General features: G+C 39.7%; 1 protein-coding gene across 8 annotated transcripts in view; it reads left to right on the forward strand.

The window, feature by feature from the left end:
* Positions 1–14,060, forward strand: part of USP54 (ubiquitin specific peptidase 54) — a 93,711-nt gene that overhangs the window by 31,231 nt on the left and 48,420 nt on the right. The gene's annotated exons all lie outside the window — the stretch shown is intronic.

The raw sequence follows: 14,060 nt of genomic DNA on the forward strand, positions 1-14,060 counted from the left end.
CCACCACTGTGACATGCCTGTTTTGGTTGAATTCAGGTTGTCATAGGAATTCTCTCCTACATATGTTACCGAAAGGTAGAAAAGTCTGCTTTTCAATGTGGCTGGCTTTTGTTTCTAAGATACAAAGAAAGAGTATTGCTTCAATTAGTTAATAGTTTGCTTTTCAGTGTTCCAGTCCTGCTAACTAATGGTGTTTGCTATGTGTACACTTTGTTTATGATGTTCTACCTCTGAAAAAGGTGCTTTCTGAGACACAAGCTGCCTCTGGACTACCATACCATAACTTTTTCTGTCTAATAGTACCCATGATAAATTTGAAGATAAAACCTGTCAGAATAGTTTCTTACAATATTAGTTGACAGCTGGAAAGGATGTTGGCCGTTCATTTCTCATCCCACTTATTTTACAGTATAAGAATTACTTAGTCAGAAGTGCTCCAGACTGCTTTTTTGGTAAGTTAGATGTGGTTTTCCTTCCCTCTACTTGTTGAATACTGTGTAAGAAAGTTCATAATGAAATGAGGTACTAAACATATGCTTTTCTGTTATTTTAATGTGCTGATTTATAAAAGTCAACTTGCTTTATCTGTTTTCCTGATCCCCTGCCTTCTATCAGGTGTCTTGTTTCCAAAATTAGTAATAGTTTTGTGATTTTTTTTATGTCTGTCACTACTGTTTCATACTTTTTGCGGTTCAGCTTAGCAAAAAAGTATGTATTTGTTTAAATTTTTAGATCTGAAAAAAAAGAAACAAAACCCCTCACACTATTTTGGTATATTTGGTGACATTAAGCAGAAGTTCTAATTCCACAAAATGATAACTCTAATTTTAGACTTTGCCATCAGAGAGGGTGAAGGAGGGGGAAATAATCTATTTATCAGTTCCAATACTTGGCATTCAGTATAATAAACATTCTGCCTGTTCTAATACATTCCAGATTTTTTTGAAGGAATAACTTCTCAGGCAGCCTAAAACAGACAAGAATTACAAAGACATTGATTATAGTCTTTAGAGGCAGGATTCATCTGGTCTGTACCTGGAAGATGAAGTCTCAATGTCCTTGCCCTAACTATAACTCCTTGATAAGCTGATTTGGGTCACTAACCTAGTAGGAAATAAAGCAAACCCCCTCCTCCCCTCTTGCCATCCATCCAAATGTGCTAATTCTGTGAGCTAATTTTGCTTCTGTGAGCCTAAGTGTGAACTGCCTACCCCAGAGCACTCCTGTGGAGGGAGAAGTACCCTCTTCATGCTGCTCTGGTGGCCCCAAGATTTTGGCTTCATTTGGTTATTTAATGAGGTTCCTCAGAGGTTGTCTGAGATTATACATCCTCTTTCTAGAACACTGTATTTCATAGGAGTTAGAGAAGCTGTATGCTTTTTTATTACTATTATTATAACTGACAGTTTGGAAACCTCTTGGGGTTTTTTGGTGGAGAAGTGTTGCAGTGGATATACAGAAGTTTATGTTTTCTGAAGTTGCTAATTTATAATGTACTTATACCTATAGGTTATGACAGCGGTCTCAAGAGTTTTAGGTATCTTAAAAACCCAAACAGGATGATTCCAGGTTAAAGAATTCTCTGTTTAAGGCCAGAGAAACATGGCAAACAGCCTGAGGAGTGAAGGAAGCAGACTGTGGTGGCTGTCAGGATGAACAATGGTTTTGGCACACCTGATGCTTTGCTGCTGAGATTCTCTGTGTGCTTGGCAGGAAAGGAGTGATTTGGAGGATAACCAGATAGTTTTGTAGATGTTTTTGGTATGTTTCCATCTTCTCTGAGGGAGAGAAAACAGAAGCACTTACTTTATAATGTAACTAATAGCTGGTTGAAGACTGGGATCATAAACTTTTGGGGCAGGATTTAATAATGCACTTCAAAATGTGGAAGTCAATATTATGCTAGACTTGAGGGCCCTTAGAAGTGAGTGCAGGGAGACTGATTTACCATGGGAAGGGGGAATAGTCAAAGCAATATGTTAGAGAAATTTATGCTCATACTGCCCTCCTGAGTAGACATAAACATAATCAAGAAGCAAAATTAAAAGAACTGAAACAAATGCACATTTGCAAGATGTTTTTTTGGTATGACAGTTTTTCAACTCCACCAGTTCCAACTGATATTATTCCCTTGATGCTTCTGCTAGAATTTGACACAGATGTAAGATGTGAGACCAGATTACAGTCATATTAATAATCTTTCTAAGTGATGTGTAATGCCATACATACTTATACAGACTTTCTCTGAAGCATCTCATGTACATGATTTCACAAGGATATTGCTGTCCTAAATTGTTGGGTACCTGGTTCACCAGAGTCTATTGGAATGGGAGAACTTAGGTGTACTGGGAAAAAATGAGAATGCTGAAAAGCTAGAGAAACTTCCTTTTAGTCTAGCAAAAAAATACTTCTAATACTGTACCTTTTTGCACAAGCTCAGAGCAGTTTAATTTCAAATGGAGTGAACTCAGTTCTGATAGATGAGAAATGTAAGATTTTTCCAGATCATCTACTTGCACATGTGCACCCACACGTGTGCATGATTTATTTTGTTAATCACAGAGGAAGGATGCATAGACTCTTAATCTGGATAAAATATTCTTATTTTTTCCTGTTTCCCTTACAGGTGTGTATATGAGGAAGTGTTGTATAAGACTTGCAATGCTGGTTAGGCAATGGATAATTATTAGAGTAACAGTGTGTCTGAATGCTTTTGTCTAGTATTGAAGGAAAAATTTTTAAAGGATTTGTCAAAAAAGTATTTATCTTGGTGTAATGACATAACTGAAAATAACCATTGTGGTGTGGTAACCCTTCTTGATAAGGATAGCTGTTACAGATACTGCTTTCCCAGATGTCAGGTGATTATTCCTTGAAGCCTGGGTATTCTGAGGGGAGAGGACTTTTAAATGGGACAGTGTTTGGTTTTTTCCTTTTATTGCCTTGCTGGTGTTCTGGTTCTTAATTTTTTTCTGCACCAAGTTGCTAATGCAACAGTTGCATCTCTTCAGCAATTCTTATGCTGCCAGCATATTGTCTGGGGAATTCTAGGGAAAACAAGTTCTATTGTACAGCATTACAATGCTTGTAGATGCAAGCCTGGAGCAGTATCAGCTGGTCTTGCACTAACAGGATTTGGCAAGAGAAGGTGTGGGGAACATGTGACTGCTTTGCAACTGGAAGGTGAAGATTTTGTTCTGTGACCAGCTCTTGGGGATCCTAGTGTAGGGAGTGGTGGCTGTGCAACCTGTACAGGAGCCTGCAGGAAGAAGCAAGCCTTAGGGACCATTTTGGATTGCCATGGCAGGATATGGAGTCCTCCACAGTTTTTGAGATGGATGTGCCTAACCCTTCTGCTGTGGTGAGTTCCCAAAAGACTGAAAGTATTCTAACATCAAAAAAAACCATATTTTATTAAAATAGTAATAGAAATTTTACTTTTTTAAAAAGAGAAAAATAAAAAAATCTAGGGAAGACAAAATGGAAGTATGATTGTGTGCAAGTTTCCTGTTACCAACTATGGCTCGCTTGCCCAGCCTGTCAGTCACTGAGTGGCCCCAAATGTCTTACTGGAAATTTTGTGCTAAGACTAGCCATACCACACAGTCCCTGGAGCTTTCATCTTTGTACAGCCTTGGTATCTCCCCAAGAGGTCAGGATGGGACTGTACCCCTGCCTCCAGGGGTGCTACATGGCATAGCCACATTCTTAAAGTATGGTATCCATAATTAGAAGCCAGAAACCAAATGCTTATATAAATGTTATCATCCTGAGACCCTGTTACTCTCCTGTTCCCTACTATGTGTGATGGAGTGGAAGAACCCCTAAAGCTGCTTTTTTCTCTTGCCTGAGACCTTTCCCCAAAGCTTCTCTGTGCTCCAGTGCTGTTCCCTGAGGTACTTGACTTAGGGAGTAGCACACATCATTGTAGGCTGGGTGTTTTTTCTCTGTGGCAGAAGAAAAAAGATGAACTGAGTACACAGAACATAAGACACAAGTTTAGGAAGCTGTGCTTTCTAAATTTCATGTGTTCTGTGCTGGGCTAAGCCAGGGGCTGCTTAATCCTTTGCGCTTAATATTGTGGTACTCCTGGGAGTCCCTATTTAAAGGGTATGTGGGTTGTGTTTAGTTTCACAAGTGATTTTAGCCAGTGCAAGATCACATTTGGGAGAGTAACAGAAGTAGCTGCTTGCTTTTTTGTAGAGCTCAGACCCACAGAAGCATTTAAATAGTTGAATTATTGCGGAAAGGAATTAAACTGAATCTCTAAAGTAAAAGCATACTTTTTTTAACAATGCAGGCTGAAATCTTACTGTCTGATGTTAGCTAGACTGCATTTTTCTCTAGGTACTCTGAGTGTTGAAATTAGTGGGTTTAACATTTGTTATTGGCTGGGTACTTTGCAGTCCTGTCAGGACTGGCCTTCTTTTTGTGCATGAAAGTATGTGTACATATCCTTAAATCTGCTCCTTGTCAGTCTGTTTTAAAATAGCAACAGCAAGAAGTTTCATCAGAGGTGTTTCTCTTTTCACATGTACTAGTTGGTTAAATGTATTATAACTTTCCTGGGCACCTTCAGAGTTGTTTTAACTTTATCTTAAACAGGTTTCTTTGGTTGTTAAGAAAAGAGCTCTTGTGACCTACCTCTTTATAATCTTTTTCTTCCAATGAGCAACCTACAAAAAATCTGGAAAGGCCCCTTTCAGGGTATATACTTCCTCTTGAGTGCTTCCTGGGCTTGGGTTTTTTTCTGGCTAGGAGATGTTTTTTGTTTTTTTGGGGGAGGTAAGGGGGTTTGGGTTTTCTGTTTAGATGGGTTTGTGGTTTTTTGGTGGGTTTTTTGTAGGGAGCCTCTGGTGCCACTCAGTTGGGTCATTTTATTGCCAGGCAGAGAAAAAAAAATCGAAGCTGTTGACATCATTCTTCTTTTTCTTACCCCAACACCCAACTGATCTGTTCAGCTGGTATTATACTGCATTTGCACAGCTTCTGCTTCTGTGACCCATTAGGACAGAGCCTGCTTGTGCTTGACAAGAGTCTCTTTCATGCTTTGTGGATCTCTCCAGGCCACAGCAGGACACAAAATAATCCCTTTTGCATTTGGTAGTTTCACAGTACTTTTCTGGTGAAGATAAAATAACCTTTCTGAATGAAAACAATAGCATCATCTCCATAAGCCTGGTTTTGATAGAAGGAAATTGTGTCATTGTTTCTGCATCTTATAAAAGGAGCAGCAGTTTGTTTGGGTTTTTCTTTCCCAGCACATTACTTACAGATTTTACTATTTTAAAATCTTGGGAAGAGTGTTATAAGTTTAAGTCAGTATGTAATTAGTTTCTTATGGTAATATCTGTGAAGACTTAGAGAACCATTTTCTTAGAATCATAACTTAAAAATTTGGATTTGTATTTCGAATTCAGTGAGGCCAGATTTTTGTGAAAGTTCATGTGCAATATCATGGCTTCAACTTATTAGTTCTAATATAAAATAAAAGATATGTATTTCAGAAAGCATGTTTGTACAACAATGTGCACACATGGAGCTTTCATTTTTGTATACTAGGCTATTCGCTAATGTTTGAGTTTCTGAAATGCTTGACAAAGTAACTGCGTATGACAGAAAGTATCCTTTGCCTGTTTTAGCCATCTACTCCAACTTTCACATTGCGAGATCTGTTAAACTTGGCTTTAGGGCTTTTTTACTATCTTTCAGAAAATGTTTTATACCAGAAGAATTGAAGCAATTTATCTATTTGTAAGGGGATTCTCAATGAAAGTAAAATTTCAAGTAATGGAGGTAGCTGAACATCCTGTTATACAAGGGTCCTTTCCTGTGTTTGTAGGAACCACTTCATGACTTTACCTGTATTTGGTGTTTAGCTGTGAGTTCAGGATTGTTGTGCATTAAGTTGTTACTCTCTTTTTTCAAAACTCACAGAGACCTGTAAAATGGCTCTTTTTAAGGTCATATGATGGACTGTCATGGTTTGACACTGGCACAATGCCAGTGCCCCCATGAAAATGCAGTCTCTCAATTTAATGCTGTGAAATGCGATCGAGAACAGAGCAAAGCAGGCCCAAGCTTAATAAGGAAAAAAAAATCTTTATTAAGCTACTACTACTATACTACTATAAAAGGAAAAAGAAAGAAAAAAAACACACACAAAATTCAAAATGAAAACCTTCCAAAGCATTCCTCCTCCCACCACCCAACTCCAACAAACCACAGTGAGACACAACCTGGACCCCAATCAGGTTTCCACCCTCCAGACAATCAACGCTCAGTCCATTGAGGGAGAGAGGAGCCTCTCCTGTGCCACAGACCCCCCAAGAAAACACAGCTGCCACATCCTGTGTTTCCATGTCACACATGGCACCGCCTGGAGAAAAAAAGTTTGCCACTGGTGATCTTCTCCTTTCCATGCACAGTGCTCTCACCACCAATGCATGGATGGACAGACTGCTTTTAGGGTTTTTTCCTTTCCAGGATGCCCTGCCAAGAGGGGAAAAAACAACAGTTCAGTTTTTCATTTTTGGGACCACAGTCCCTCCCAATTTCCCCTGGGGCTGAGGGTCCAAGAACAGAGATCTTCTCTTCTTCTCTGAAGACAGGGGGCACCACCACAAACCTCCCTAACTTTTCTCTGTTCACTCCACTTCTGTCTTTTCCCAGCTGAAGCAGGTCTCTTGGCTCACCGGCATCCTCCTAAAATACAGTCTCTCTTGGAGGAGAAGATCGGTTCAGTCTGTGACTACCAAGAAAAGGTCCAGCCAAAAGCCACTCCATCATCTCCTCCCACCTAGAATTTCTCCTTCTAACATCCCAGGGTCCAAGCTGTCTTTCTTCCTCTCTTTCAAACCGAGGAGGAGAAAAATTTCACAAAGCTTTCATTTCTCAAGGAAGGGTTAAAAGTCCCAACTCCCAAGGATGGCTCGATGCCCAGGCTCTGGCTCCCACAGGTAGCTGGGCACCTTGTGGCCCCCCCTGCTCTTCTCCTTCCCTGCAGCATGCTGCTGACAAAACTGCTGCTGTCTCTTTCTCTCTCGAGAGAGCAAGAGACTCGGGGGGCATAACAGAGACATCCCAAATTTCTCCACCCTTCCATCTGCAGGGGCCAGCCCGGTTCCAGTCCCTCCACCCTTGGGTCAGTCAGGCCATGGGCCTTCCCCTCCCCACCCAGCCATGGCCGGGCAGGGGAGAGGCTGCACTGCGGCTGACCGGAACCAAAGAGAGCGAGTTCCCCTGGGAATTCTGCTTTTAAACCTCTGTGTTCTCAGAGGCGTGTCTAGCTTCAATTGGTCAATATCCAAATTGACCTCTTCCTTCTGAGAAAATTATTTTTCCGTGTCAAACCATGATATGGACTGAGTCTGCAGCTGGGGAGAGGCACACTATGTCTATGGCTGTTGGCTCAGCCAGAGATGGATCAGTTGGCCAGGTCTAGTCTTGGGCTGCAGGAGCCACAAGGGAGGCCATGGCAGAATATTATAAACACGTTATTTTCTGGTTTGGGTTGTAAAGTCTTGAGGTGTGATTGTGTCTTTTTGCTTCATATTCAGAAAAGGGCAGGACCCAGCTCATCAGCTTGCAGATACAACCTTTACCTCTGATTTCTGTAAATGAATTGATCAGATGTTTTCTTCTGCTGGCCTCCTACTTGTATAGTTCCACTACCCCTGTTTGTCTGTTCCAGGTTGTTGGTGAGATGTATGGTGTCATGGCATTGTATGGTTGATGTATGGTGTTTCCCCCAACCTGTTTTACTCTTCCATATGCTGTTGCTGTTAGACATGGGATGTTCTGATTAAATAAGCTTTTTCTTGTAGTGTGTGCAAGTGTTTTTCCTACTCAGATTCTAAAGTCTTCAGTGCGTTTTACAGCAAATGCTTCTCTATACAGAGCCAAATGAAGCAAAAATTAGTTTCCCTGTTCTTATTAGTTATACTTATTCCTTTAAAACTACATAGTAATGATCTTAAACTCAGCTTATGCATGTGTGTGCACACTCGTGATTCTGCTGAAATGTTATTTATAGCTATACAGCACAGATGATTGCTTAAAAAAGAGGAATAATCAGCATGTTGTGCATGCTGAGAGCATTTGCTTTATATTTTTATGTGAAGTATGAATCTGTATAATGTTCTGCAGTGCAGCAGTGCTCCTTCTGCTTGACAGTTTTAACAAAGCAGGAAAAAAAATGATGTAAGCATTTAATACTGGGACCCAGCAAAGGCACTGTAAACTGCTGCTCACTCTGCCTTTACTCTCTGTTTTTGTGAGTTCTTCTATACTGCTTTAATATTGTACCTTGGTGTGTTGTTAGTCTATCAAGAACCTGAGAGTTACAGTCTGTCTTGGTACATGATAATGGTGGTATAGATTAAACACAAAATACAGTGAACTAATGCTTTAATCTAGAACTATTATTTTAATACCAAATAACTGTCCTGAGCAAAGAAGGAGGGAATAAATGCTTTTATGGTACTAACAAATACGTTGTCTGGCCCCAGCTGTTTTCACAAGGGGTAGGAATTGTCTGCCCACCTCTGTGGAAGTTTTCACTAGCCAGTGTTATCAAAAGGTCTGTTATGTGCATATATTGTGGAAACTGATTTCTGCCCTGGATGTCATCTCTCCCCTTGAGCACTACTGGGAGAGAGCAGTGCATTGCAGTATTTGCCTTTGGGATTCTTAGCACATCAACAGAAAGACCTGTTTCTCCACCCAAATGCTGTCCATCTGTTTGATCACAGTTTGTTGCTACTCTGTGTGTTGCTGCCTTTGCTTAATCTTGGGTGTGTTTCCTTTGAAATCAAAAGTACTATTGGAGCCGGACTTCTTCTGTTTCCCTGTTTTCCTGCAAAATCTATTTCTTGTGTGGTTGTTACTCTGTATGGACATTATGTGTATTTCCACAATCATATCAGAAATCATTGTTTTATGAGAGAGTTTAATGAAACAGAGGGGTTTGTGGTGCTGTAATGTGAACAGCATATGATTTGGGAGTTGATTGCTACTGACTTCTGTTTTAGCAAAGAAAGGGGTGTGAAGATTGACAGGAGAACTCACAGTTATAACAAGGTAGCAGTTACAGATGAGGAAGAATTTTTGTTTGGCAGTGAAAATCTGCAAGGTCAGGAAAAGAATGGCAGCAGGATTTTAGGATTTAAACAGTTATCAATCATAAAGCCATATGCTGTTAAATACTGCTGACTACTTCTGAAATCTTTTAGGGCTCTTAAGTCATTGTTGGACTGAAATTCACGAGCCAGAGTACAAATCCCTTGTGTTTCTGGATCAGTGGTGTTATCAGTGGAAGAGAGGTGAGATCGTTTGTTAATGAAGTGCCATAAGAAAATGGGCCTTGAAAAATTTTGGCAATAGCTGATGGCTGTAAAATACAGAATTTTGCCATCACAGTGTTCGTATCTGGAGACTGAATCAAGTACTAAATTAATCTTGAAGCTCTACTTTGGAAAGCCAAGGTAAAGATTTGAAAAACTGGTAGCAAGAGGCTGGCTGAGGTCTTGCTTGACTCAAACCAGAATCTTCCATTTCACCAGAGGGTTGGCAGCTGCCTATTTGTCATGTTTTCCTGTGTTACACAGGATTGATTAGGGATATTTAACTGCTTTTGAGCAATTGCATAACATTTGAAGCTGCTGTGTTTTTCCCATTTATCCTAATTCCATAAGTTCTATGTAGAGTGGGATGAAAAGCTGGTTTCCCCCTACCCTTCTTCCTTGAAAAATGTCAGCACCAGCCTGGGGTAAGGTAGTGTTTTTTAAATATAGGCTTGGGAGAATAAATGTATTTCATATAGAAAGTAATAGAAAACTTGAGGATAAGCACTTTGGAAATCCAGGTGAGTTAAAATGTAGGCTTTTATTATCATGTACAGTGGTCTTACAGTTGAACAACTGTGAAGGGTAGATCTGAAGAGAGTGCAGATGGTTTTGAAAGGGTTTGAATTTACTTAGGACTGGACAGATTTTCTTAATTTTATATATATTCCTTGTCTCTCCAACTATCAGAGAAAAGTTGCTGTTTCAACAGGCTTGCATAACATTCCAGGCTGCTGTTTCCAAAAGATTTTGGAAGTAGGACCAGTGGGCTTGTCTGCCTCCATTCCCTGTAACCACCACAGCAAATTCATGTGCTGAAAGTACCATGATGCCTGAGATCAGTGGTTATTAATATAATGTTTTTTCTGTCAGTAGAACCATTATCTGGGGAGCAAAATGTGTTTTGGCAATAAGCCCCACAGAAGGTAAATAATGTGGCATTTGCATCTTTAGGTCTGAACTCCACTCTCTCATTGTTTGTCTTTGAACAGAAGTCCTATATTACTCAATTATTTTATACTGTACTTTTATCAATTGCAATCTTTAAGAAGGTATGCTTTACTTAGAGACTTCTAGATCATCTTACAGGTTAAGTAATTGTTGATTGAAAAGGCTGTAATGCTTGCTTTAGGTAGTGAAGAGTTGTATTTGGCGTTTAAATTTATTTTGAATTGTAATTTGCCTTTGAATAATTGTAATGTTCTACTGGAGTTCCTTACTAGATGAGTTTTATTAGCTTTTCTCATTATTTGAGAAATATTCTGAGTCTTCTTAACTGTTTTATGAATAGAAATCTGGACATAGCTACCTTACTGTCTCTATAGCTGTATAGCATAAGTGACATACTTTTCCATTATTCTGAACAAAAGTCTCTGTCATTGTCAGCACAGAACACAGGTGTTTATCAACTGATGTCCTTATTCCAGAAACGGCTGCAGAAAAGACTGCTAAGACTGTAACCCTGGAGGAGACACTTCTGCATTTCAAAGCCAATGGCTTTCTGCTGGGTTTAGGTATTTTTTGTGGTGTTTTGGTTTTTTTTTTTTTTTCTTAACTGTGAAAGATGTTCTTGAAATAGATTTGGCTGACTGTCAGGCTTAAAATCAAATGATTCAGATTAGGTAAGTGTTTGCAAGATTTCATTGCACTGCTTTAAGGGGCAGTCCATCAGAGTTTTATAAAACCTACAAGCAGTTTGGATGAGGAAGCTGGAGAATGTTTTGCTATAAAGAGTATTTTCATGTGGTATAAAGCTAAACTTGACCCCAGCAGCTTACAGAATCTCACTTTGGAGTGTTTCTGCAGAATGTGGTCTCTCCATACCTCTTGTTTGTCTGAGTAGTTAACAAGAATGTTGAGTGGGTTGGTTTTCATGTTTCATGGTTTATTCATTGTTGATTTGAAAATTTGGTATGAAAACATATTCTTTCTTCATAAAATTGTTCAGGTGTTTCCCTCCTATGACTGTAGAAGCATTATCTGTAGAAATGGCAGTATTGCCACATTGGGGAAATGCATTCCTAAAAGGTAATTGACCCACTAGTATTTTGACTACAGTTTCTTCTGTTGGTTGATAGGCTGTATAAATACGGCAATAGTGACCAAAAATAATGTATGTTATGCTAGTTTTGCTTGCTGTTCTGTCTAGTCTTTTCTGGTTTTGTTTGCATTATCTTGAGGTGATCTCTCCTAAATGGCCTCACTGTGTCTTCTGGAGAAACCTGAAGTGTTTGATCAGGCTTGCTATATCTGTACCCACTGAAAAAGTACATCCATGGATTTGGGGAAGCATGTTTTTAGTCTTCACTCCAAAATCATTTTGATGATCTTTATCAGCCGCTTTTAGCCAGACATTTGGATAATTTGCTTCTGGTAGATGGAAGGATTTCTTTAGTGTCTGAAAGAGTATCATAACGTTAGCAAACTTTATTTTCCAGAAAGGCTCTGGGAAATTAACCTAATATCTCTGGTACTCAAAGCTTTGTCTTTACAATACTGCAGGGACTGAGAATTGTGCACTAGCACATGGAAAACAAGGAAGACCAGTATGAGTCTGTTGTGGGCATCAATGACACTGTGAGGTGCTGTCAGTTCCCAGTTCCTGGTTCCACCCAGTAGGCACAAGTAGCACAGAGCCAGGTGATCATGTTGTTCATTTAAGAGGAAGACTGACAGGAGCAAGCTTGACAGCAGAAGTAATACAGACTCTTCCCTGCCCCTTTTTCCCAGCAGAGCCATCAAGGCTGAGAAATGCATGCATAACGCAGGGATTTTTTTTGCCTCTGTTGTCCCATTTGTACTGTGAAAAATTCTTGGCAACAGAGATGAATGTAAATTTACCTTTTTGTAGTTGCACTTTATTGTCTAGGTGAGCAAATAAATCTGTCTCGTATTTCTGGCTAGCTAAGAATCTCAAAAAGAAGAGACATCCTCAAGAGGAGGAAATCATCTTTTGCTTCTGTCAGGTCACTGCCCTCTTCATTCTTTCTTCATCCAGCCTCATGGTTATTTGGTGTTGGGAAGTTTTTCCACCTCTCTATTTTATTTCATTACCTTCCAGATTGAATTTAAACTGACTTGCAAAGCTGACTATCTTTTGGGATGTCTAAACTAAATGAAGACTGTAATATTGATATGTCTGCAATTAAATATAATTTAATCCATGCAGAAATTCAGAAATACTTTCATTGTTGCAGGTACATGTAGAAAGTGTGTTCTCAAGCCTCTATTTTTACAACTTCCCATCTAGCTGAGAACAGCCATGGGATTATTCTTGTGTCTCTTCACTGAAAGAATCAAACTCAGGAGCCATCTGGGTGAAAGCTTTCAACAAAATCCATTGTATCGGACAAGTCTGTCTTCTTTTTGTTATTGAAAGATCTTAATTTCAAAGCTGTTTCTCACCTCTTTAGGTTTCAGAGGTGTTGCAGCATGTGAAGGCATGATTTGCCCTCAACACCGTTAACCTACTCCCTACCATAAGAATAGGTGGTAGGATACTGGGGGAGAAGAGTCTCTTCTCTAAATCAGACACATTTTCACATTGGAGCATTTATTTTGTTTTGTGTTTTGAAAGTTTTTTTAGAAATATAAGGAATAAACACTAAATTCCAGACCTCTGCTTTTATTTAATAGTGTGATAAATACCTAATTGGTGGTTTCAGCCACACCTAGTGCTATATGGAAGCATCTTTGTTCCTAAATAGGATTGTTCTAATTCATCTACATACTTGGACTGGGGGTTCAAGCAATAGCCTAAAATGTGTGGCTACATGAGACTGCAGTGGGAGAGGGGTATTACTCTCCACACATTCCTCCTCCTCACCCCCAAAAATGAACAATGATAGTGGGACCTTGCCAGAGAATAAAGGGCCACTTGAGATGTTACATTTCTGTGTAATTGATTTAGCAAGGGGATGTGGGGATAAACAGGGTCTCAAAATCTTCTGTGGTGCATCTTGTAGAGTGTTGTGTTCTGCTGTCAAAGGACAGACTCTGGTTTCTTCAGGCCAGAATTATGTGCTGAACCATGGCCAGCTTTGCTCTGGTGTTGTGTTGCTGCCGTGATGCCCCATGCCTCTCTCATCTGTTGAGCCTGTCTCTGTGGCTGGGAGCCCCCCTACCTTCCCAAAGGAAGCTGCTACAAAGCAGCAGGAAGATCCAGAATGTTGGGTTTGCTTTTTTTATTGTATGTTCTTTATCTGTTTTTAATCTTTTATTTGCTCCTTATTAAAACATTTGTATAATGTTTATTTGATATGAGTTGTTGTATTTCACTGGCAAGTTTTTTAGAGGTTGGCACAGTGCAAAGCTGTGATCTGGAGTCTGGTTTAATTCTAACTGGCTGGTTACCAGCTGAAGTGTTTTTTGCTTTTCTTAGCTTTGCAAAGGCCATGTAGCCAAAAGAGCAAACTGAATGTGCTCCTGTGAATAGTCATGGTGGTAAGAAGTCAGTTCTGCTATGCCTGAGCAGAAGCAGTGCAGGTACTAAGATTACATGATTACGGTAAGGATTCAGGCCAGTTTGAAGTAGTCTTGCTGCAATGGCAGGTGAACTGCAAAGCCTCTAGTCCTGAATTTTGTTCCAAGACGATAAAAATAAACTAAAAAAAATTTATTCTCTTTGTCATATCTGGTGTAGCTTTGCTCAAAAACAGTTCAAAAGTTAGTTTTACTGCCCATTTTGAGAGCAGACTCTTGTTTTGAACTTGAAGT

The sequence above is a fragment of the Lonchura striata genome, chromosome 6, assembly GCF_050655825.1.
Source record: "Lonchura striata isolate lonStrDom1 chromosome 6, ASM5065582v1, whole genome shotgun sequence".
Taxonomy (NCBI): domain Eukaryota; kingdom Metazoa; phylum Chordata; class Aves; order Passeriformes; family Estrildidae; genus Lonchura; species Lonchura striata.